This window comes from Emydura macquarii, unplaced genomic scaffold (genome assembly GCF_026122565.2).
Source record: "Emydura macquarii macquarii isolate MOO-44397 ecotype Brisbane River unplaced genomic scaffold, CSIRO-AGI_Emac_v2 contig_719, whole genome shotgun sequence".
Lineage (NCBI taxonomy): Eukaryota > Metazoa > Chordata > Testudines > Chelidae > Emydura > Emydura macquarii.
Window position 1 is genome coordinate 17537353 of NW_027130856.1, and position 23214 is coordinate 17560566.

Below are 23214 nucleotides of genomic sequence, written 5' to 3' on the forward strand. Positions count from 1 at the left end.
TACCGCACCTTTTACAAAGTCCTCATAAACATTCTCGCTGCCAAAGTCAGTGAAAGTAATATACTTTTGGTACATAAGGCTGCCTTACACTGAGCACCCAGCTCCATTAAAACCAGCATAATTATCCTATTATAATAAGGCAGGTATTTTAAAGAGGCCGTAGAGTGATTCTTTAATTGTACATTATGTAACCAACTCTAAAGTATCAGACCTTGGACTACTCAAAATGGCCAACTACTCACCACACTGTGATACTTAAATGATGTATCGTAAAGCTGATTTCTAATAAAACTGGTATACATTCTTTTTTCCTTTATAACTATTACCACAACTCCAGCAAGTGAAAGAGATTTGCAAGGCTTGTTTTCACCATGGAAGTATTCATCTAAGGTTTCTGATCCTGCCACTTTATCAGATAATAATCTATAGAACATGGATGAAATTTAAAGCTGTACCATATATAAACTTTACACTCGTTTACATGCTAGGTTGTTTTCTACTGAAACACACGATTGTTTTAAAAGATTCATATTTTATAGTTTATTGCTCATTGTGAGTTAAATTTGCCCTTGTACAGAGAGACAGCACAGGACCTATTTTAGGGATTTAAATGCTGCATAATACTTCTGCTGACCCTCTGGACAGGGGTGAATTTCATCCTGTGAAAGATGCAAGAAATGACCTTTTTCTAACGTAGGTTATTTCACTGGTTACACAGAACCAGTTCAGGACCTGATCCTGCAAACTCTGAGTCAATAGGGGCTTGACACACAGAATGTTTGTAGAACTGGACTCCCAGACTACGTATTATAAACAGACAGGAAAGAATTTTTGCATATTTAGGCACCAGGACTCAAAAAAAAAAAGGGCTTTATCAGGATAACAAGAATATTCAGAGATGATAATAAGGAAAAAAAAAACCAAGATTTTTTGAAGGGTTATAAACTCTCTCTAAGTAATGGGTTTGGAAAGAAACTTCCCCAACAGGCAATTTATTCCATAACTGCCTACTGCAGGGGGGTTTTAAACCTTCCTCTGAAAAACCTGAAACTAGCAGGGACAGCATGCTGAACTAGATGGACCATTGGTCCTATCCAGTCGGGCAATTCCAAGAATCTTCTGAAGCACTCAGCACTTTTGAACACCAGACACTCCATAGATACCTAAGATTAGATTAGGTGTCTAACTTTAAGCAAACAAGTTTGAACATTTATTACTATTTTTAAAATGTACTATATTAATGTGGAGTCAAATTACAAAGTTAAAGTACATTCTGTAGATAATTTTCAAATTAGAATCCGGATTTAGAGTATTTTTAGAACGATATAATTCTGGAAATTTATAAGAGACTCATGTGATGATAACATTGTATAGCACTGCTTAGTTAAGGGTGTGTTAGCATTTACAAAGAAAACCCCTTTGGAGAAACTTATGAGTGACCCGGAAAAATTCAGTTTGAGCAGAAAATTGACAAATATTTCAGCAGATAAACAATGTTTTGATTATTGTTACTTTTAATAATTGTAATATATTTTTAAAAGTTTCTCCAGATTTAGATGGAGGGAGGAATATGCAAGAAGGGACAGTTTAAGGGTGTCAATTCAATCTTACCACAGAATTTCTAAATGTGTCAATCTAAAGCAGAATCTTGGTGTTACTTTATTACTTCCTGCATGGCACTTCTACATTTAAAAAGCTTGTGCAACATACGGATTATCAGGTGTACAGTCCCATCAATCCCCACCTCCAGCCCCCAAACCCAAACTGAGATGTGAGGAGGCTGCCCACAGTAGGATCTTCATCCCTTGCATGGCGGCATATGATCAGGCATGATCTGGCCCTAAATAATTTCACCTCGTATCTGCAGTATTCTATCTGCTCCCTGTAGTAAGTAGAGGAAAATACCAAGCCAACACTATTTATCTAAGGAAAAATAGGCACATTTGTAAGGGTGACCACAGTAGCTGTGCCTCATCCTAAAGGTAACCAGTTCTTACACATTGGCATTAATGAACCTTACATGGCAAACTAATACATCACCTGGGGTTGATTCTGTGACACAAATACTAGAAGAAGGCAAGAGAGGTTAGGGACATGCCAGTTGTGAAAGAGTTTTATTTTCCTCATTACTAGTGACTCTAATTACTTAGAAAAAAGAGAAACGAGATAAATCCTGTAGAGCCCGAAAGTGACCTGATTTCCATCCTCATTTAGAAACTGTCACTTTGCAAGATAAGCCTAAAGAGACACTGTCAGGTCAAAGTGCACACACAGTGTCAGTTTTGGAAGAAAAAAAACAAGCCAAGGCTATTAGAAATTTATCCAGGATTAAAAAAAAAAAAAATCTAATAGAATGTTTATCTGCACTATTTGCAAGCCACATTCTCGGGCCTTATTCTACTACAGGAGAACATGAAAGTGAAATTAATTAGAAAGAAATATGAAGGTATATACTCTACATTATGCATTTCCCTCAAATTAGAGAGCAAAAATAAATAGTATTGCTAGTGTGAAGCAATTTATATTTTAATCATTCTATCAGTTTAAATCATAAAGGCCCTGATTTAGCAAAGCATACAATCACATGCTTAAAGTTAAGTATGCATTTAAGTTCTGCACTGACGTTTGGCCTTAATGAGTCATTTGTAATTCAGGGGAGAAATTTGCTTCTTTTTAAATATAGGAGCCAAGCTTTTCAAAAGTAACTAGTGATTGATGGGTGTCCAATTTGAGGCACCTTAAAGGGGTGTGAGTTTCAGGAAGTGCTGTGCACCGACCCTCTGGAAAAAAAGGCTCTTTTAAAGTACCTCAAACTGCGCACCCAAAACTTGAGGAATCCAAAATCACTAGCCACTTTTGAAAAGTTTGACCCAGATTTTTTAACCTGACTGAATCCATGTAAACTGGAGCATTTCAGGTACATTCTGCTTGCATTTATGTAGAAAATTTATTCAGGATATTGACAGGAAAATCAAAATTAAAAAAAAAAGTGTCAATGCACTTATAACACAATGATTAAGCCACTTTTTAAATCAGAAGCTGGGTACATTTCTAAAATGTTTTATATCATATGGGACTTCGGGTTAAAACAAATAAAACCTTCTGTATAATTATGAGAATAAGTTTTTATAAAATATACACTGAAAATACCCTTAACCTATAATTTTCATTGGTGTTCAAAATTAGTTGCAAAGTCATTTAACAGGCTCTGCAGAGCTCTCACAGTCTGAGGAAACCCATTCTAGGGAGCATAGGGCCAATTTATGCTATAATTCAGGTATACAATATTTTCATCACTTACAACAGATATTTATTCCCAACTAAAGAGCCAGTATTTGGAACTAGGAAGCCTTTTGACCAAAGCACAGGACTAAGTGGGCAGATACGTGGCTTCAACTTCAGGTGATGCCACAGACTGTCTTTGTGACCTCTGGCAAGATATTTAAACTCAGTTTGCCTTTCTGTGAAATGGGGATGATAATACTTCCCTAATTTATAGGGTTGTTGCATGTGGGGTTACTCGTGGAGAAATATTTTTTTCCACACAGAAAAGGGAGACAGAATCTGAACTGTATGTTTGTAAAGTGCTTTGAGATCCTCAGTGCTCTAGATATGCAAAGTTTTAATATTGATTGTCTACGAGTAAACAGCAAGAAGCAAAGAAAAAAACACACACCACACGCTGGATCCCCAAACAGGTATAATGAGTTCAGTGTCATATTTTTCTAAGAATATTCTTAGCACTAACTTCATTGGTCATGTACAAAGAATTACGTAAACATCTTCTTAAAGCTGAAATCTTTTGACATGTAAATCTAAAAATATCACAACTTGCACCACAGGCCAACATTAAAATTACTTCATCACTTTCCCTGCAGAAACTGGGTGTTTTTTCTAAACAGCCTATATTTCTGAAAGTCTCTTTCTCCTGCACTTGCCCTCTGATAAGGCTATGAAGACAGAGATTATTCCTAAAGCAGCAGGCATCTCTTCCATCTCACCTTGACACTGGTCCTCCCCAACTTTCCTGGAACCAGCTAGCATAGTATTTCTTGGCAATAACGTGTTCCCCAAAGCAGCACCAGCAACTTCAAATACACTGTCCTCTCAGTCCATTAAAATAAGTGGACTACACATGCCCACGCTTTAGCAGCTCTGACCTTTTAGAGACTCTGCCTCCAAAAGCTTATAGGATTCTGCCACTTCCATCTGCGTCTCCACCTGCCTTGTTTTCCCAGGCCAAAAGCAAGGATCAGATATTCGGGTTTGAAAACACATTCCTATTTCCTCTGGCAGCCAGCCCAGAAGCTACCTTTCAGTTCAAGCCACACCGTTTTCACACCACAGAAAGAATCCAGAAGTGACTCTTCCAAAACATTTAAATCCTGGGAAATCTCAGTAAAACGAACTTCAGCACCTTGGACAGGACATTTACCATAAATAAATAAATAAATGGATTTTTTTTTTAGAAAAATCTGCAAATCAGCCCTGAAAACGTTGACCCTGGACACGAGCCTATTGGACCCATCCGCCGACTTGTTTATTTTTAGTGTCGATAAATCCTCTTTGGATCGCACCCAGTGTTTATTCCACTAGATGCCCTGTCTTTCGGGAGAGTTACTCATTGCCCAGGCGGTGAGACGAGCTGGGTGCTCGAGTTCTTAACACACTTCTCTCTCCTCTTTTGGCTAAAAAACCCCCAAACGCCACCAATCTCACAAGGAAAGGGTTAGATCAGGCACCACCAACCACCTTTACTTCGTCCTTCGAAGCAAAGCAAGACCTGTTGCTCTGTGCGTGTGGAGGTCTGTGTTTTGAAAAGCTCAACTCCACCTCCCCAAGAAAAATCCGATTTATTCCCATTGCAGCCACATTTCGGCTGCATACATTTCGCTTTAAGTCAGCTTTCCTTCTCCCTACCGCTGCCCCCAGTATGTCACCATCTCCCTCCCAGGTGTGGTGATGAAATCCTGATCTCCCCCATGCTTTTCTTGGAGTATTGTTGTTAGCCATGTGGAGATCTCCCTTTGGAGCGGTGTCTGCCAAGGTGTTTAAAATCTGAGTTTCTGCAAACTGCTTTGGGCTGGCTGGGGCTACCAGAACACCCATGTTCATTTCTTTGACCGCCGAGATCTCCACTCGGCTTATGCTCACCATAGATAAATCAGAGCGACACGTTTCGACATCGATACACATTTTACCTTCTAAATCACCGTCTTTTCTCTCCCTTCGAACTGGCTATTTAACGCCTGGCCCCCTGGGGCCGACCTCACCTTACCGAAAACATCTCCCTGGTCTGGGGCTATCTTGACGGTGCTTTCCGCTCGGGAAAGTCCATCAGACGGGACCTCCAGGAGAAGTCACCGCCCCGGCTCCAGCACCCCGGCGGCAGCTTTGCGGATCCAACTTCTTCCTGCCCGTTCCCGGCTATTCACCCAGCCCCAGCGACGGGCACCAGCGCGGAGCCGGGCGGGCGGGGGGCTCGGGTCGATTTCACCAGGTCTCCTAAGTCTCCTGCGGGGAACCAGACACCCCGCGGGGCAGGTGGGCTCCGGAGCAGGGCAGCAGAGAGCCCCCCCCCGCAGCTTGCTCCTTCTCCGCCACATCCACACCAGGACCTTGCGGGTGTATCTGTCTTTTTCAACAGACAAAGAAGAGAGACTTACATGGTTTATTTCACATTTCCGGCCAGCCCCCGAGTGCCCGGGTCACCGCATTGTATCCACAGAGTTTTAGTCCCACTTGAGCAACTCCCCAGCGGGGGCGACGCCAGCTCCTCGCGGTGCCTCTTTCCCCCGGCAGCGATTCCTCTCCATCCCGGCCGGCGCCGGCAGCTGCCTGGTTTATCCGCGCCCTGCCGGTGTGTGGGGCACCGGGGGGACGCGCGGCTCCCAGCCGGTCCAGGCAAGGGGAGGGAGGTGTCCGCAGGCACCGCCTCCCCAGCGCCCGCCGCGCCCTGCACACTCTGCCAGCTAGCGGCCAGCGCCGGACGCTCGGAGCGCTTCTCCCCCGCGGACTAGCGCTACCGGGCAGCGCCCCCTGCTGGCGCGCAGCTGCTTCCCACTGGGTAGAACGCGAGAGGGCGGCCGGTGTGGGCCGCTGCTTGGGAAAGCCGGGGCTGGTGGAGCAAGTGCTAGGGGAGGAGGGATAAAGGAAGAGAGGAGGGAGCGGTGGAGCAGCTGGGGGGTGTGGAGGGAGATGGGGTGGGGAGAGGAGGGAGCGGTGGAGCAGCTGTGCGGGGGGAGATGGGAGAGAGGGGGCACAGTGGGAGGCCAGGAGGAATTTAATAAGAGCACAGTGGGGAGTGAGGAGGGTCTTGATCAAGCTGGTGGGGGAGAGAGGATGAGGTGTGGCCCAGATACCTGGAGGGGAAGGGGTCAGAAGGATGGGGCAACCCCAGCAGTAGGGGAGTGGGGAGGGGGGGGGAAGACAGACCATGGGGTAGGCAAGAAAGATGAGTGAACGGAAGAGGAAGAGCAAACAAGGGGGCGAGAGCAGCGGATGAAGGGGGGATGATGTGTTCCATGGGGAAGCTCTGTGGAAGAGCTGAAATGAGGAGGCAGGAGAGCAGCCAGGACTGTCAAAAAGAGGGAAGAAAGACTGAAAGGAGAGAGGAAGGGAAAGGAATGACATTCCAGCTGTGGAAGGTTAGCTGGAGGGATACCACCCATCTCAAAGACCGAAGGGAAGGGCAGCCATATCAGGGGAGAAAGCTGAGCAAGGTAAGAGATGGGGGAGAACAAACACCAAAGGGGTGACTCGATTTCTGAATGTTCCAGATGAAGTTAGGTAATGGGAGGCAGCAGGGGAGCCCACGGTAAAAGCTTCAAAAGCACATCCAATGAGGCAGGAGCTACGTCTGGAGTATTTAGTAACATGCTGAAGCAAATAAAGTTGGAGCTGGCGACCTCGGAAAGGGAAATGATGGACTGTGGATGTAGCAAGTTACGATGCTAAATTTAAGGGGAGTGAGGTTTGCCTACTAGCATTTTACATGCACTAACCTCAGCAATGAATTGATCATCCCTCTCTTTTCTTGCAGTGGAGTGAATCTGGTTCAAGGCTTTTTTGAGCTACACTGCTGTAAATGTTAAATTCATCTACCACTTTTCCCATGAAAGCAAAAAATGTGGTGTTACAATACCTGAGGTTAATGCTGGGAGCAAGCAGAAAAGGACCTATCTTCTATTCATTTTTCTTTAAAAATTGGGAAATTACTTCCATCCCACCAAAATAATATTTTTTTGTTTATTTTTTATGATAAAATGAGCTCTTTTGTTCAGACTAACTCAGGTAAGTAGGAAATACAAAAGTCAAATATTTACTTGTAAATAGCCAAGACAAATAAAAGGTAGGATGGGAAACAGTCACAAAGTATGAAAGTGATTTGCCCAAGGCTATAGAGTAGGTCAGTGGCAGAGCTGAGAATAGAATCAAGTCTCTCATGTCCAGGATCCCATCCCTTAATCCAGCCTCTGTATGTAAACTTTCCCTATAAAAAGATATTTGAGAGTTTGTTTTTAAATTTCTTCCCTTCTGAACATCACTCCACCACATACAGAATATTCAGTCATAAAACTATTTAAAAAAGAACATAACTGAAGGCAGTTACTTAGATTATAAACTCTCTGGGGCAGAGACAGTTTTTTGGTTCTGTTTTCATACTGTGCCCAGCACAGTGGAGTCCTGGTCCATGACTACATCTCCTAGGCACTACAGCAACATCAATAAACAATAAAACACATTTTACTGAAACCCTAAGTGGGCAAATCACATAAACAAAACAAAGTAGATAAAATAAAAAGACATTTTCAGCCCCTCTAAAACTTTCTTTTTAAGGGAAACGTGTGGAGGCCACTTTTGAACACACGTTAACAAGCTCAAAACATCAACTGAAACAAGTAAAATGTGGTGTTTAGGGAAGACTGAGTAAGCACCAGCCAGTGTATCAATTGCTGTCTACATTCCACCCTTTGTCTCCAAAAATGAGCCCCAGGTTTTCCTAAGTAATCAGAGCTATTCTAAAAGGATCACCAGAAAGCAGCACTAGTCCAAATATTCCAATTATTTTTCATGGAAAATTTAGAAAAAATGTTTTTTTTCCCTAAATTTCAAACTAATAATTCTTAGCAGAAAAACTGATATCCAAGAATTGAAAAATGCTTGGTTTTTTAAAAACATTGGGTGGGGGGGTTTAGAATATGTTTTTGTTTAAAAACAAATGGACTTTGGTTTCTGGTTTTGCAATGAAAAACTGGATAATTATTCAAAAATGAAATTATACTGCACTTTTTTTGTTTTTGACAGAAGCATTTTCTTTTAAATTAATTTTTGACGAAAAATGGTCAGATAGTTCTAACAGGCAAACACAGACTGATCTTCATGTACATTATGAATCATTCACTTTTCAGTGAAGCACAGCACATACCTTACTTTTTAGTGTGTGGGCCTAAGTCACAAAGTTTTACATGAAGTTTCTTAAACAGTTTATATTTTGAGGTAATTACAATCTTCTAGTGTCAGGTGTAATGCAAGTTATGAATGTCAAGCCAACATCTCCCTCTACTGGCTAAAGAAAATATTGCTAATTGTGACAGCAATTACCTTTAAAATAAAGATGATCTGCTAAGAAACGAAGGAATGGGCATTTGGCTATACTCATTCTTTGAGCCAGAGAATATCCTGCACGTAAACAGTAGGAACAACCAGAACTATACAGAAGTTTAAACTGAGCTATTTATTTTTGCCAGTAAAACAGACCCCAGGAAGGAGTCAATTTTAGATACTAATGCCCCAATCCTCCAAAGATTTATGCACGTTTAATTTTACTCGCTCGGAGTAATCTCACTGACTTCAATGAGACCACTCAGAATACATACATTTGAGTATGTGAGTAAGCCTTTGCAGGATGACAGGGTAACTTTGGGTCTCTGTGCTCCGTTGTGGATGAGGGAGGGACTCAGCCTGTTCACACGGTCCAGCAGCAAAACCAGAGGATAAAATGCTTAATATCCCTGATATTTCTATGGTAAACAACCAAGCCAAAATAAATAAATGATTTGCTAAGATCATCTTTAAACGTAATGCATGAGCAGTAAAGGGCACAAGCAAAAATACTTTTTGTTTTGTGTTCAGGTCACCTTTAAAGGGACATTGTTGGATTAAAAAAACATAACTTAAAAAAACCCCATCCTGTTGCCCTTCATCACTAACAGCATCTTATATATATTTTTTTAAATATCATTTACTTTCCACTCAATCCTGGTCTACTCTCTTGCATTTCACTCTGCTTGGATGCAGAAAATAAACTATCTAGTACACTGTCTGGCTGTCATGTACTAGCACAGTGATGCAACGTGAAAGCTGCACACAGTGTAGGGGAATGTTTAAAACCAAAGAATTAAATTGCTTTTATTTTTAATTAAAAAAGCAGCTTGTTTCTTTTTTTTAATAAATGAAAAAATGTAACAAAGATTACTTGGCAGCCTGGGTAACTGAACGGTGTCATTTTATGCCATTCTGACCGATGGAAACAAGGACACATGCTACATTTGAATTGGTCTTTTCAGCTGGAGGAATGCACTGGACTTGGATCATGAATGGTTTCATAGAATAGCCAACCCCACGAACAGAATTCAGCCTCCCAAAATCATGAGTTTTTTTAAAACTTCCTTTTTTTTCAACCGAAATCTTAAATTCTCGGGCAATCCCATGACTCCAGGAGATGGGGAACTAAACCATGTAACAATTATTTTGAGACTTGTGATGAAATTGTGGGAGTTGGCAACCCCATCATTGCATTGGACTCTGTATGACAAAAAATAAAACCCTTGGGTCACTATGACCCAGATAAAGCCCAGTCTTGGAAAGGAAGGAGCACCTTGCTCCCTGTCCCTTCTCCCCATCCTCCAATCTCAGAACAACTCCTCACCTGCACAGGGCTCAACTCCAGGGCAAGGGAAGCAGCACCTCAAGGGATGTAGAGCTGGCTTCACAGTGAATCTTGAAGCTATGTTGAGTGCTGTGGGGAAGGACAGGATAGGAGATAGAGAAGTACCTTATTATTATTAATCGTAGTTATTACGGTAATGCCCCAGGAGCAACTAAGGTCAGTGTCGCATTGTGCTGGGCCCTGTACAAACACAAAGTAATGGACAGTTGCTGCCTTGAAGAGCTTACAACCAACTACACAAGAGTGCATCCTCCAGCAGCACCCACCCACTCCCAGCAACCTTCCCATCCCAAAGCCGTACAAACCAAAACCTTGCCACTGTTTCTTCCTGTGACCTGGCCACAAAGGATTGTGAAAGATGGTGGGTTCATGGGATGATTTTGTGGCCCTATTTTTGGTCACTGACCAAAAAGGCCGAGGATCATTGCTCTAGCGAATTGCTCGGTTCCTTAAGTTTTCTTGGTCAATAGAATTAAATGTCAATAGAGGCTACTAAACCCAGTGGGACTGCTCAGATAAGTACATCTTCAGCTGAGCACTACCAAAAAAAGGAGTAGGAAACAGAAGGTTGTACGGGACCGCTAAGGACTATGAGATCTATCATCTCACTATCATGCAACTAATTTGTTAATGGTGTGAGAAGGCAGCAAAATGGCAACTACAGCTACAGGGCTAGATTGCATAAAAAGTTGCATAAAATTCCTGTGAGAATTCAATTCCTTGTCCCATGGACAACTAGGAGTCTATTTTTCTTTTCATCTGCCAGTTTGATTTCCATGTGCAATGGGATGCTGACATAAACTTAGCTGATATGTCAGGATGCATCTGTATCAATTTTCAATTTCTCTTTTTTAATTAGATATGCCTTACTCATGCAGAATCTTTCAAAGATCTGTGGGAAAATACTATAATGCCTGGATTGATTTGTTCAATCAAAATCTAAGATAGAATATTAAAATGGACTAATTGAATTTAAGGCAGGAATTTATGGGCAGGGAGTGCCTGAGTCAACTAGTATGCCCAAGTGTGAAGAAAATGTTCAGTGTCTTGATATGTACAGTAGGGCTCACATTGTTAAAGCAGGATGTATTTAACCACGTTCCCCAAAGTCCCCACAAAATAGCTTGCCTCCAACAACATTCCAGAAACTGGAAGGGAAGATGATTATCATCCTTTCACCCAAGCATTGGGTGAAAGGACATGCCATTACACTGGAGGAAATCAAAACGTGACCATCGTCTGAGTGAGTCCAATTGTGGATTGTCAATCCATGGTTGCATTTTAAAAGGATACGGTTAGTATGCCATGTTGTGCTATCCTGAGAGTTGCTCCACTTCCACAAACAGTACCTTATTGTCTGTTGACGCATTTTGCTGAGTAGTTGGCAATTGCTACTAGTTTGTGATGAAAACCAGTACCCGGCTTTTATCCACCTACCCCATTGTTATCTATGCCCTTGGATATGTATATGTTACCTATTTGCTGTATCATTTCTACCAACTGCATCTGAGGAAGTGGGCTGAAACCTGCTGAAATTAAATTTGTTAGTCTTTAAAGTGCTACAGAACTCTCGGTTTTTTGGTTTGTTTGTTTTTGTTATATCTACAAGGACAAATGGAAATAATACCATAATGGAAGAGTTAAAATATAGCAGATTGTCCATATTTCTGCTGTGCTCCCTGTACCATTTCAGGACTGTCAAAGGAGACAGGAGAGAAAAATGGAGGTCCTCTCCTCAGGCTTGTTTCAGTCTCAGCTCCTCTTATTGTTGATCAAAATTTACTTCAGGTTTGCTCTATGTTTATGTTTTCCCCCTCAAAAAATATGAAAGAAGACCTTTCATAACTTACTTCAACCTCCTTATTAGGTCATTCTGTGTTCATACCCCCAATCAGTTTGAAGCATCTGAATGGCATAAGTATTCTCAGGGTGCCTGCTCTCATTTCAGACATGCATTGCAGGCAATTTCTTCAGCTACTGCAGAACCCGAGAGAGAATCCCACTTGTTTAGGATTGGGAAAATAGGAGTGTTTGGCCAGAAGCATTGTCTACAGAGATAGAAGCTAATTTAAGTCTTGATGCTCCTCCAGTTGAAGTAAAGGGCAAATCTTTCAATGACTTCAATGGTAGCAGGACTGGGCCTTTGGAAAGAAACTGAGTCAGAACATAAAGCAGCAAGAGAACTTTTAGGCTCCACTGGGAAGAATGTCTTACACCCAGATCCTGAATTCAATCAACTAGCACAGACGCTTGGGACAGGGCCTTGGTGGGCTAACCATCCAGGGTGAAATCTTGACCCCATAGTGGAGTTTTTCCATTGACATCTGTAGGGCCACTATTTTGCCATAGGTCTGAAACATTTAATCTCCTTGGAGCCACAAGTTTAAATCAAGGCATGGTTGGCGCTGCCCTCCATTTTCAAGGCAGATGACCGGTGGTCAGAAAAGTCACTGAGTACATTTTTTATACAAAATCTTAAATACCTGAAACTGTTGGCTCTGTGCAGATGTTGAAGAGCCCAGAAGCATTTTGTAAGAGGGGGGATTTATCATGTCGTGGTACAAAATGTATTAAAACCAATGTTGACAATCAGAGATGCACTGTTCTAACCTATCCTATATCAAATAAAAGGGATGTACATTGACGTCATGAAAATCTTGTTACCTCCCTATAGAGGGTGCACAACCATCAACAGTGACACCCAGTGGCCAGGTGGGGGTTGGCAGGACATCTCTCCATTGAAGCACAGTCTTATCCTTTAGCGCCATTGTTCCAAGGGTTTCCAGCCCTTCCTTTTAGCACAGGGGCTTTGAGCGATGGGCCCTTGATCAGTCACAGTCTTTTCCCACTGGCCTCTCACTGGAGGTGAGGGCTTTTGCTGCACTGTCCTCTCAGAGCGGATAGGGGATCCCGGGCCTGCCCTCTCTGCTAGGCTCAGGTCCAAGACCCAATGGTGGGAAGCTACACCCAACACCTGGAGGCCGCTGCTCCCCTAGACCACTTACTACCCGGGTCTCCTTCAGCTTCCCAGAGTAAATCACTCTAATCAGATATCTGACCCACTGTCCATCCCCTGCTCCTCTTTTTCTGGGTTTGCACAGGTCTGTTTTGGCAGGTCGCAGTCAATAAGCTCCTGGACTGTACTTTCCTCTCAGAGTACCCATCTGTCTCTGAGCACCTCTGCTCCCTTTTTAAAGCCATGCCTCTAGCTTGTGCAAGCTTTGCAGGTGGGCAGGCTGCCTGCGCCCAGAGCTGTTCCTTAAACCCTTGCTGTCCAGTGCAGTAATCGTATATCCCATCACGTTCCCCTTGAAATCAGAATAGCCCACCATTGTTTTACCATTCGCATGAGTTTGATTGGATGAAGAGCTGGTGTGCTATTGTCTCATGTAAAACTTTCTCTCTCGCATGGTTTATGTCTGCTTCTTCCCTTTCAGTGCCACTACATTTCACTGCTTGACAAAGATCATTCTCACTCTTGACCTTGTTGATGGGTTACCTCCTACAGAGTGTGCTACATTGGCCCCCAAAATTGATTTTGTCATTAAGTCATTAGGCTGAGACTCAGGAGATATAGATTCAATTCCTGGCTTTGCCATATATTTTGTATGTGACCTTGAACAAGTCACTTAATCACTAGGTGTCTCAGTTTCCACTGTAGAATGAAAACAATAGGATTTTCCTATCTCAAAGGGGTGCTGTGAGAATAAATTCATTAATCTCTATGTAGTGGTCAGATACCAAGACAATGAGGTCCATAAAAAAACCCAGACATTTTATAGTCACCTCTGGTTGTCCTGCAACCCTGCCACTCAAATATTTCCACTGTAGCTCTTCACCATCCTAGATTCCTTCATAACTTGCTGTGTTCTTATTAAAATGTGGTTTCACCCTCTGGACCTTGGCTTGAAAATGGCTGGTGATATCTCTTTACATGTCAAAGACCTATTGCAAAATCAAGGCAACACTGAAATAAATTTCCCCCTCTTGCATGGTTCTTCTATGTTAGCACCCTCTTCCCAACAGCACCAGAGCAAGAATAGACGGAGATAACCAAGCAGGGGATGGAAAGTTGGCCTGGCCTGTGGTGGAGCAACAAAATAAAAGAGTTCTGATTTCTGTGAGCGAGAAGGGGTAAGGCAAATAATGGGCACAATGTAGCAAAAAAAAAAAAAAAAAGACTGAGGGGATCACTCTGAAGTAGGGAATGAAGAAATCTTTCCTGTTCCCACCCAAATTATTTCAACGCAAGGGTCAAAATGGGGTGAGAAAAAGATGGAGGTACTCTTCCAAGCCACCCCCACAAAGTAAACTCTGCCAAGATGAAATCCCAAAATGACACCACTTACAGATTGTGCAGATATTCAACATATGATCACCTGTGCAACTTGACTCCACGAGTCTGGCTATCCTTAGTGACCTCCATATGCCCACAGGCTCTGCTAGGCTCCTCGGGATTGGCTTCTTCTTAATTGGGAAAAAATAAATAAGTGGTGGTATCTCCTAAATGGCACCCATGTGTGGTGCCAAAAGGAGACGTCACACACAGCAAATTCTACAGGTCTGTGACCTACATGCGTAAACTACATGAGGGATGAAATAGTTAACAACGCCATCAGTGAAATTGTCATCACTGGAGAGCTGAGTGAACCCTTCATTGAGATTCATGGGGCAGTTCACAATTCTCAGAGCCATTGTTCCAGACCCTCTGCAGACTCATCTCTGCATCAGCGTCACATTTTTTAGACTTTCTTCATAACCCTAAGAGTAGATACCTACTATTATAAAAATTAAAAATGAAATTCAGAAGAACAACATGGTAGCTTCAGAAAGATGCCACTATCAGATGAGGGTGCATACTGGCTTTTTTCCATGAAGCACTATTGCCAGTGTCAACCTTTCAATTTGAAGCGATGGACTCTTTTTTGAATACTTTTCTTAGGTGCTTGTAAAGTGTTTAGATACCAGTTAGTGTCAAGTGACCAAGTCTGCTAGCTGGTGCTAAACGGCCCTCCCAACTAGTTTGTTCATGAGTTTACTACTCTGAATGTCTAGAAGTGAATTCTTGGCAACTGTCCTGCATTCATTGAATACACTTCATTGGGAGTTCAGAGCATGCAAGAACTGGAGTAGTCTCTTAGAATGCTGTTAAGTTTTGCTTCCTTTTCCTTCATGCTGTGGAGTTTCTGTTTCATTCATCCATTTCATCCTTACCCATAGCAATTTTACATTCAACAACAAACACTTTATCCAAACCATGGGAATGGCCATGGATACTAGGATGGCTCCACAATATGCCAACCTCTTCATAGGCTACTTTGAAGAAAAATTTCTGGAACAAATGCACCACAAAACCAATGATATACCTGAGCTACATAAATGATATTTTTATTCTCTGGTCAGACGGATTAAATGCCCTCATAGATTTGCACCACAATTTCAACAACTACCATCTGTCCATTAAACTCTCTCTGGAATACTCTCACACTAGCATCAACTTCCTGTACACGACAATCAGTTGCAACAATGGAACCTTAAGGACAACCATATATAAGAAACCCACAGATCACCACACTTACCTTCACAGATTCAGTTATCACCCCAACACAGTAAGAAATCTGTTACCAGGCACTCAGATACCACAGAATATGCTCGGAGAAAGTCTGGGATATAAACCTTAATACACTCAAACCACCTTCACCAAACAAGGTGAAACATGATTGCACCATGGAATGGGCCACCCAAATACCCCACGAGAACTTGCTTCAATACAGAAATAAAACCCTCCTCTGGCTGCACACCCCTAGCTATCATCTACCACCCCATACTGGAACCCAGATGGGGCATCAAACAATTATAACCCATACTCAATGGCGACCCCATCCTGAAAGAAATCTTTCCTGAATCCCCATTTCTGGCCTTCAAACAGCCCCCTAACCTCTCTAAGCTCATGAACAGAAGCAAGCTCCCATCCCCACAGACCAGGACACACCAACTCAAAGCAGCACCAGACCTGGCCAGAACAACAGATGCAAAACCTGAAGACATATCTCCACTGGTATGATGATGCATCCCACACAACACACCTTGCAAGATCTATGGATCCTATACATGCCTATCATAATATATAGTGTAGCTCATCCAGTGCACTCAATGCCCTGATAACAACTATGTGGGTGAAACCAGACAATCACTATGCGCTTGAATGAACTCGGAGAGGAAAATGATAAAAGAGAAAAACACCGTATCATGTGTGGGTGAACATTTTTCACAAAGCGATGCCACTATATCTGACCTATCAGTCCTCATCCTGAAAGGAAACCGGCACAACGCTTTCAACAGACTACCCTGGGAGCTTAAATTCATTAATCTGTTAGACACTAAAAATAATGACTGAACAAAGACACTGGATTTATGGCATATTACACAAACTGTAACCCACTAACACCCTCTTTTTGTCCTATGACTGCAGAGGTGTTAATGGGCCAGCCACTTTATCTTGAATCTTCCCTTACGATGTGAGCGAGCTATTTACGTTTAACAATCTGTCCCACCTTGCATTTAGCTGTGACACTTGGAGTACCTTTCCCAGATCTGAAGAAGAGCTCTGTGTGGCTCAGAATTGTGTCACTCTCACCAACGAAAGTTTGTCCAATAAAAGCTATCTCACCCACTTTGTCTCCCTAATATCCAGGGACCACACAGCTATAACTCCATTGCATATAAACAGATGTAGACAATCTCAGCACTCACTAAAGGTGTACTCCAGTATTCTTCACACAGTGCCTCCTAATGACTAAACTTTATAATGCAGTTGAAGCATGCCATTTCAACTCTCCCTTTTAATCTTTTTCTGCATTTTAACAGTTTTAAACTATCAAGTTATTTTTTCACATTAACTTTAAATCTCAATACGTGTCCATCTGTTATTCATCCCTAAATCGTACTGGTTTTTTAACTCTACAGCCAGAACAGGTAACAGCTTGGTGACTAAGCTCTCTTTTGTTTGCAATGGCTGCCTCTGGTAGGTTTGGAATAGGTTTATCTTCTTCTCCTTGTTCAGCAGCTGCAATTTGTAGAGTTTGCTCAGTTCACTGTTTATTAAGGCCCAGCTTGACAAAGCCCTGGCTGTGATGATTTAGGATATTGGACTAGATGACCTCTTGGGGTCCCTTCCAACCCTAATATTCTATGATTCTCTGGAATGAATGGAAGATGCCGACAGTTTCTGTTGAATTCTCCGTTGTCTGTCTCAGTAAATTCTGAAGTAGGCTGTGACCCATCTGTGCCTAGGGTAGCCCTCCTGAAAATGCCAAGGTCAAGGCAGGCTGCAAAAGGAGAGCAAATTCTCACCAAACTGGGGGCTAACACTGCTGTTAGATTCACCAACCAGTACAAACAGTGCTTCTTATTCCCCACACTGGTTATCAAGAAGTTAAAACAAGAAGTTACACAGCCCCCTTTATGGCAATTCAGTCTCTGGCCCCCAATTAGCACTAGGTCTAGTAAAGAGATAAGTTATTAAAACTCTATCCTCTTTACCAAAAATATTCTCCTGATCCTCAAAGGGTCAGCCACATTACAAATCATTATAAGTTTGGATCTTACCCAAAATACCACACTGCCAGCCAATCCTTTAGTAACTTAAACTAAAGGTTTATTACAAAGGATAGAAACAAATGAGAAGAGAGGTGTTAAATGGTCAAAGCAATCAGCTACATACAATGAACTTTAAACTCCATATATATCAGATTCTCAGCAGAATTGTGGAGTTTGCAGGCTTGTACAGTTTCACTGGAGTACATCCAATACCTGGATGGATCTCAGTCCTTTGTTTCACAGCTTCAGTTATAGATGAGTTGATCCAGAGGTAGGAAGCAGGAATGATGACAAGATGGAGATGGTGCAACTGCATTTTATAGTTTCTGCCATGAGGCTTGTACTTTCTTTGTCCCAAACACAACCCCACAGCACACAGCATGGAAAAGCCTCAGAGTACCCTTTCCACAGGCATGTTCCTACATGTCCTGGTGACTCATAAGGTGTTGCCCCTGGATTCATGAATCTTTCACTGCATTCATTGTACATTTGAGTTCCCTTGATGGCCATTAAGCAGGCTTAGTGCAGCTGCCATCCTGTCTGGGGGTGTCAAGTTTGAAATACAAATATACCATAGCTATTTAAAACTCATAATACAAAACTGATACATACATATAAACAATATGACTATACTTAGCAAAGTATAACTTTTCCAATGGTACCTGACACAACATGTTTTGTAAGATTGATTGTAATTTTGCAATATTGATATCGATAATGTTATAAATGATCACCTATATTCCAGATAGTGTCACATGGGTCATGCAGTCATTTTCTTTAGAACAGCTGGAGTTCTCCATCCTTTTCCTCCATCCAGTTTGATACAAACAATGTCACCAAGTTCCAGATCAGGCAATTTTCTACCTGAGTGACATCAGTTACAAAAGGGTTCATGAGGTCTTTGCCTTCTGATCCAATTTGGCTACTCTTCTCAGGTCGGGCCACTCTGGGCCTAGACTCTTTTCCAATAGTCACGAGTTGCCTTCTCATCAGGAACTGGGCTGGGCTATAGCAGGTATCTACTAACAGTGTTGATTAATAGTTCAGAAGAGCAAGGAATGGATCTTTCTGCTTCAATTTTTCTTGTCTGTTTGTACAGCTCTTTCTGCCTCTCCATTTGCTTGCAGGTGATGTGAGCTGCTAGTGATGTGTTCAAAATTGTATTTTGTTTGTCATGACAAATTCAGCTGAAATGAATTGTGGTTTGTAGTCCGTCAACAGTTGTTCCAGAATACCAAAATGTGCTTTTTAATTTCTTGATAACACTACGACACATTGTATCTTTCAAATATATTTTTTCAACCTACCTAGAAAAATAACCCATTACAACAAAGTAATTATGTCTTCTGACTTTGCATAAAATCTGCTACTAGCCTCTTTCAGGGTCTGTTTGATAGATTTGTAGTTATTAGAGGCTTATTGTGTGATGTTGACCTGTCAGTTCTACAGTGTTCACATGGAAATACTTTATTCTTCATGTCCTTGCTGATTCCAGGCCACCACACTGACTGATTAGCTTCTTATGGCATTTAGTTAGTTTGTGACATACTTCATGGATGAAGTCTAGAATTTCTCCTCTCAAAGCGCTTGGGATGACAACACAAGCATCTTTAATCATTAGTCCATTGGACTCACTTAACTGTCTGTGTACAGCAAGTAGTCTCATGCAATGGCTACGCTATGCTATAGATACTTGAGCCATTCTGCGCAAATGTAACTACAAACTTCTTGAAGTTGCTTGTCTGCTAAGTTTGCTTTTTGTAGCAAGTGTAGTTTCCTACCTGACACTGCTCTGTAAGCTTCCACAGCATCCACTTAAGCCTTTACATCTTCCTCTAGCCGACAGGTGTTTGAGTGGGATGCTGGCCTCTGCTATTACCAGATTTTTACCAGGAATATATTCAGCAATTGAGATAAATCACATTAGCCTAATCAAAAGGCATTGGCATCCTGGCATTTGATTCAGGTTTCTTCTGTTGATAAGGATTACAACAGGTTTTTAATTGGTTATCAATTTAAAAGCACACCACTTCACACAGGTATCAGTAGAATTTTATACATGCCTACACATTTGCCCAGCACTCTTTTTCAATCTGTGTATGTCGTTTTTCTGCTTATGTAAGTGTGCAAGCAGAATGCAACTGGCTTCCACTCGGATCCGTATTCCTGCAACAAGACACCTCCAAAACCACTGGCAACAGCACTGACCATTGTGAGTTTGTTTACATCGTAGACCTTTAAAACTGGAGCAGCTGAGATTTTTTTTGTTACCCTGACAGTTAGGAAGTTTTTCCTAATGTCCGACCTAAACCGCCCTTGCTGCAATTTTAAGCCCATTGTTTCTTGTCCTATCCTCAGAGGTTAATAAGAACAATTTTTCTCCCCCCTCCTTGTAACAACCTATTATGTACTTGAAAACTGTTATGTTCACCCCCTCTTCCCCCCCCCCCATCTTCTCTTTTCCAGACTAAACAAACCCAATTTTTTCAATCTTCCCTCCTAAGTCATGTTTTCTAGACTTGTAATTATTTGTGTTGCTCTTCTCTGGACTTTCTCAAATTTGTCCACCTCTTCCCTGTAATGTGGCACCCAGAAGTGGACACAATACTCCAGTTGACGCCTAATCAGTGCGGAGTAGAATGGAGGAATTACTTCTCATGTCTTGCTTACAGCACTCCTGTTAATACATCCCAGAATGATGCTTGCTTTTTTTGCAACAGTGTTACACCGTTGATTCATATTTAGCCTGTGATCCACTATGACTCTCAGGTCCCTTTCTGCAGTACTCTTCCACATGTATTGTATGTATCCATCTAAGCCTTATCACCCTATTAGCCCCTACATGCTTACAAAATGATTGTTTAATAATTTGTTCTAGTATCTTTCCAGGTATCAAAATTAGGCTGACTGGTCAATAATTCCCTGGTTCCTCTTTGTTCCTGTTTCTAAAGTTAGGTGCTATGTTTGCCCTTCTCCAGTCATCTGGGACCTGGCCCATCCTCCGTGTGTTTTCAAAGATCATTCTTAATGATTCTGAGATTGCTTCAGCTAGTTCCTTAAGGTCTCTACCATGAATTTTGTCAAACCATGCTCAGTTGAATACACCTAATTTATCTAAATATTCTTTAACCTCCCCCACCCATTCTGGCTTGTGATGCTTTCCCATTGTTGTTAATATTAAATGTGTTAAGTATCTGGTCACAATTAACCTCTTTTAGTGAAGACTGAAGCAAAATAGATTTTAAACACCTCAGCCTTCTTGGTGTAATCCATTATTAGCTCTCCTTCTCTGCTGAATAGTGAACCTACACTTTCCTTTAGTTGTGTCTTGCTTCTAATGGACTTATAGAACCCCTTCTAATTTACTTTTATGTCCCTCAAAGTTCAATAAAAAAGCTTTACTTAAAACTCCAGCTCCTGGATTCATGGGATTATAAAAGAGTCTCACCTTTCATTTTTAAAAAGTTTATAGTCCTCATAATTATGGAGAAGAACTTGAAAATGTGAACCCTAAAGGCTTGAAAACCAGAAGGGAAATAACAGAACACAATATTTCTTATTTTTTCTTAAAATTTCATCAATAACAATTAACCAAGGGTTGTGGTGGAGTCTCCATCTCTGACAATTTTTAAATCAAGATTAGATTTTTTTTTAATAGATATGATCTAGGAATTATTTTGGGAACTTCCATAGCTTGTAGTACACAGAAGGTCAGATGAGATGATCACAATGTTCTCTTCTGGCCTTGGAATCTAGGAATCATTTTTCAAGGCCTGACACATGATTTTTTAATGTTTGGGCAGTTGGCAGTACTGCACACGCGCACCTACACACACACCCCATCTACAATAGCACGTACTTTACAAATAAAAGTCTAGTGATAATTTTGGGGCCAATCACTGTGTTCCTAAGAAAGCTCAGTATTTCCTGGTTGCTGGCTGGGGATATGAATGCCTGGACTCCAGACCAGTGAGCAGCAGGTTTAGAAACCCTGGAATGTTGTGCACCCTTAACACTAACACACACACATACACATCCAAACAAGCAGAGATACTGCTGCTTCCTGCCTTTCTACACAGCCCTCCCCTACCCAGAACTTTCTGCATAACCTCCGCCCCTTCCTCCAGATGAAATACCCCTGCACACTTACCCTCAGCAGTGTTAGAACTCTAAAATCCTTACTCCACCCTCTGTACACTGGGTAAGAGGGCTGGGGCAACACAGAAGGGTCCTAAAACATCCAATTGTGGCCAAAGGAACAATCCCTCTGGTGCAGACACTGGAAGACAGCCAGATGCTGCCCTATGAGGATCCTCTTGCAAGCCTGGGGCATGGTAGGAGCAGGCCTGAAGGTGAGAATGGCATATTAGGGGTAGGGCCACTGCATTACAATGGTTCCAAGCAGCAATGGAGCCCATACAGAAGCCCAGGGAGGCTGCTGTATCTTAAATCAGCCCACCAGGCTGTCTAAATTATGCTGGGATGGAGGCATTCCAGTCACTAAAGCAGCCCAAGATTAGGAGGGTGCAAATGTGGCTGTAAAGCTACCTTAGTCCACTTTTCTTAACCTTTCAGTTCTGTGCTCTGAGCGTGAGCATTTTTACCTCACTTCTGTCTCTGAGATCACTTCCTGTGAACCATGTAACGGGCTCTATGAAAGTTTTCTGGATCCTTCCTGCTGTGCACTTTACAAATAAAAACTAACATAGCCCCTCCTTTATCTTTTATCGTTAAAAAATAGCAGATTCTCCGTCACAATGGGAAGATTTGCTTTTTGCAGAAATAGTCAAATGTGATTAAATCCCACATTTGGAAACCTCTTTTCGGGTGTGTCTTTGAGACCTAGCTAATGAGAAGAACACCACCAGGAAAGAAGGCAAACACATGCTAATGAAATAATTTTCATATGTTCCACACTCTCATTCCTACACTTTTCATTACAGTCTAACATGCCCTTCCTTCCAGCATCTAAAATTAATTAAAAACTATCTTCCTTCCAGTACATTTACTTTAATTTTAATGTGAATCATCAGCCTTTTTCCTTCTTGGGTTTAATCCTTAATTAATTGTAATGCTTACTGACTTAAATGGGAGTAGGATCAGGCCAAATATGATTAAGTACTTAGCTGCATTGGGGCCTATGATTGGTGCTTTAAACATCTAAAGGAAATTAAATTAAAAAATCACTCCTGTGCCTCTTCCTATCAGATCTATATATAATCTATAGCACTTTTACTCTTCACCCCTGGCATTTAACTCCTTCACTGTTCTCTACTCTTTATTCCACATACGTAGGGTATGTCTACATTGCCAGGGCTGCACGGATCGATGCAGCGGTGTCGATTGAGTGGGCTGTGAGGACCCGCTCAATTGAGCCCAAAAGTGCTCTCCGGCTGACACAATAAATCCACCCCCACGAAAAGAGTAAGGCTGCATCAATTAAAGGGCATCTCCCATTGACACAGTGCAGTGGAGATGCCACAGTAAGGAAACATACATAAGTTGATGGGAGATACGCAAACTACAGTACATAGCTTGCATATCTCCTGTCGATGGCCGCCAGCAGTGTAGACCACCCCTTAGTGTCACATGGGAACAGGGTACTGTTCAAAAAGTGCTGAAATTAGTTCTGACTGCAGAATCAGGGCCATAGTTACTTTATT

The 23214-nt window shown here is 41.9% G+C and overlaps 1 protein-coding gene across 8 annotated transcripts in view; it reads right to left on the reverse strand.

Moving 5' to 3' along the window:
- The window catches only part of LOC137149266 (sodium channel protein type 5 subunit alpha-like), a 319903-nt gene extending 314099 nt beyond the window's left edge, over positions 1-5804 (reverse strand). For 4 of the 8 annotated variants that reach the window (XM_067542779.1, XM_067542769.1, XM_067542778.1 and 1 more), the window contains exon 1: positions 5667-5804. The gene's annotated coding sequence lies outside the window, so the exon portion shown is untranslated. The other 4 variants (XM_067542771.1, XM_067542775.1, XM_067542770.1 and 1 more) reach the window with 4 other exon arrangements.
- Between the last annotated feature and the right edge of the window lie 17410 nt (positions 5805-23214).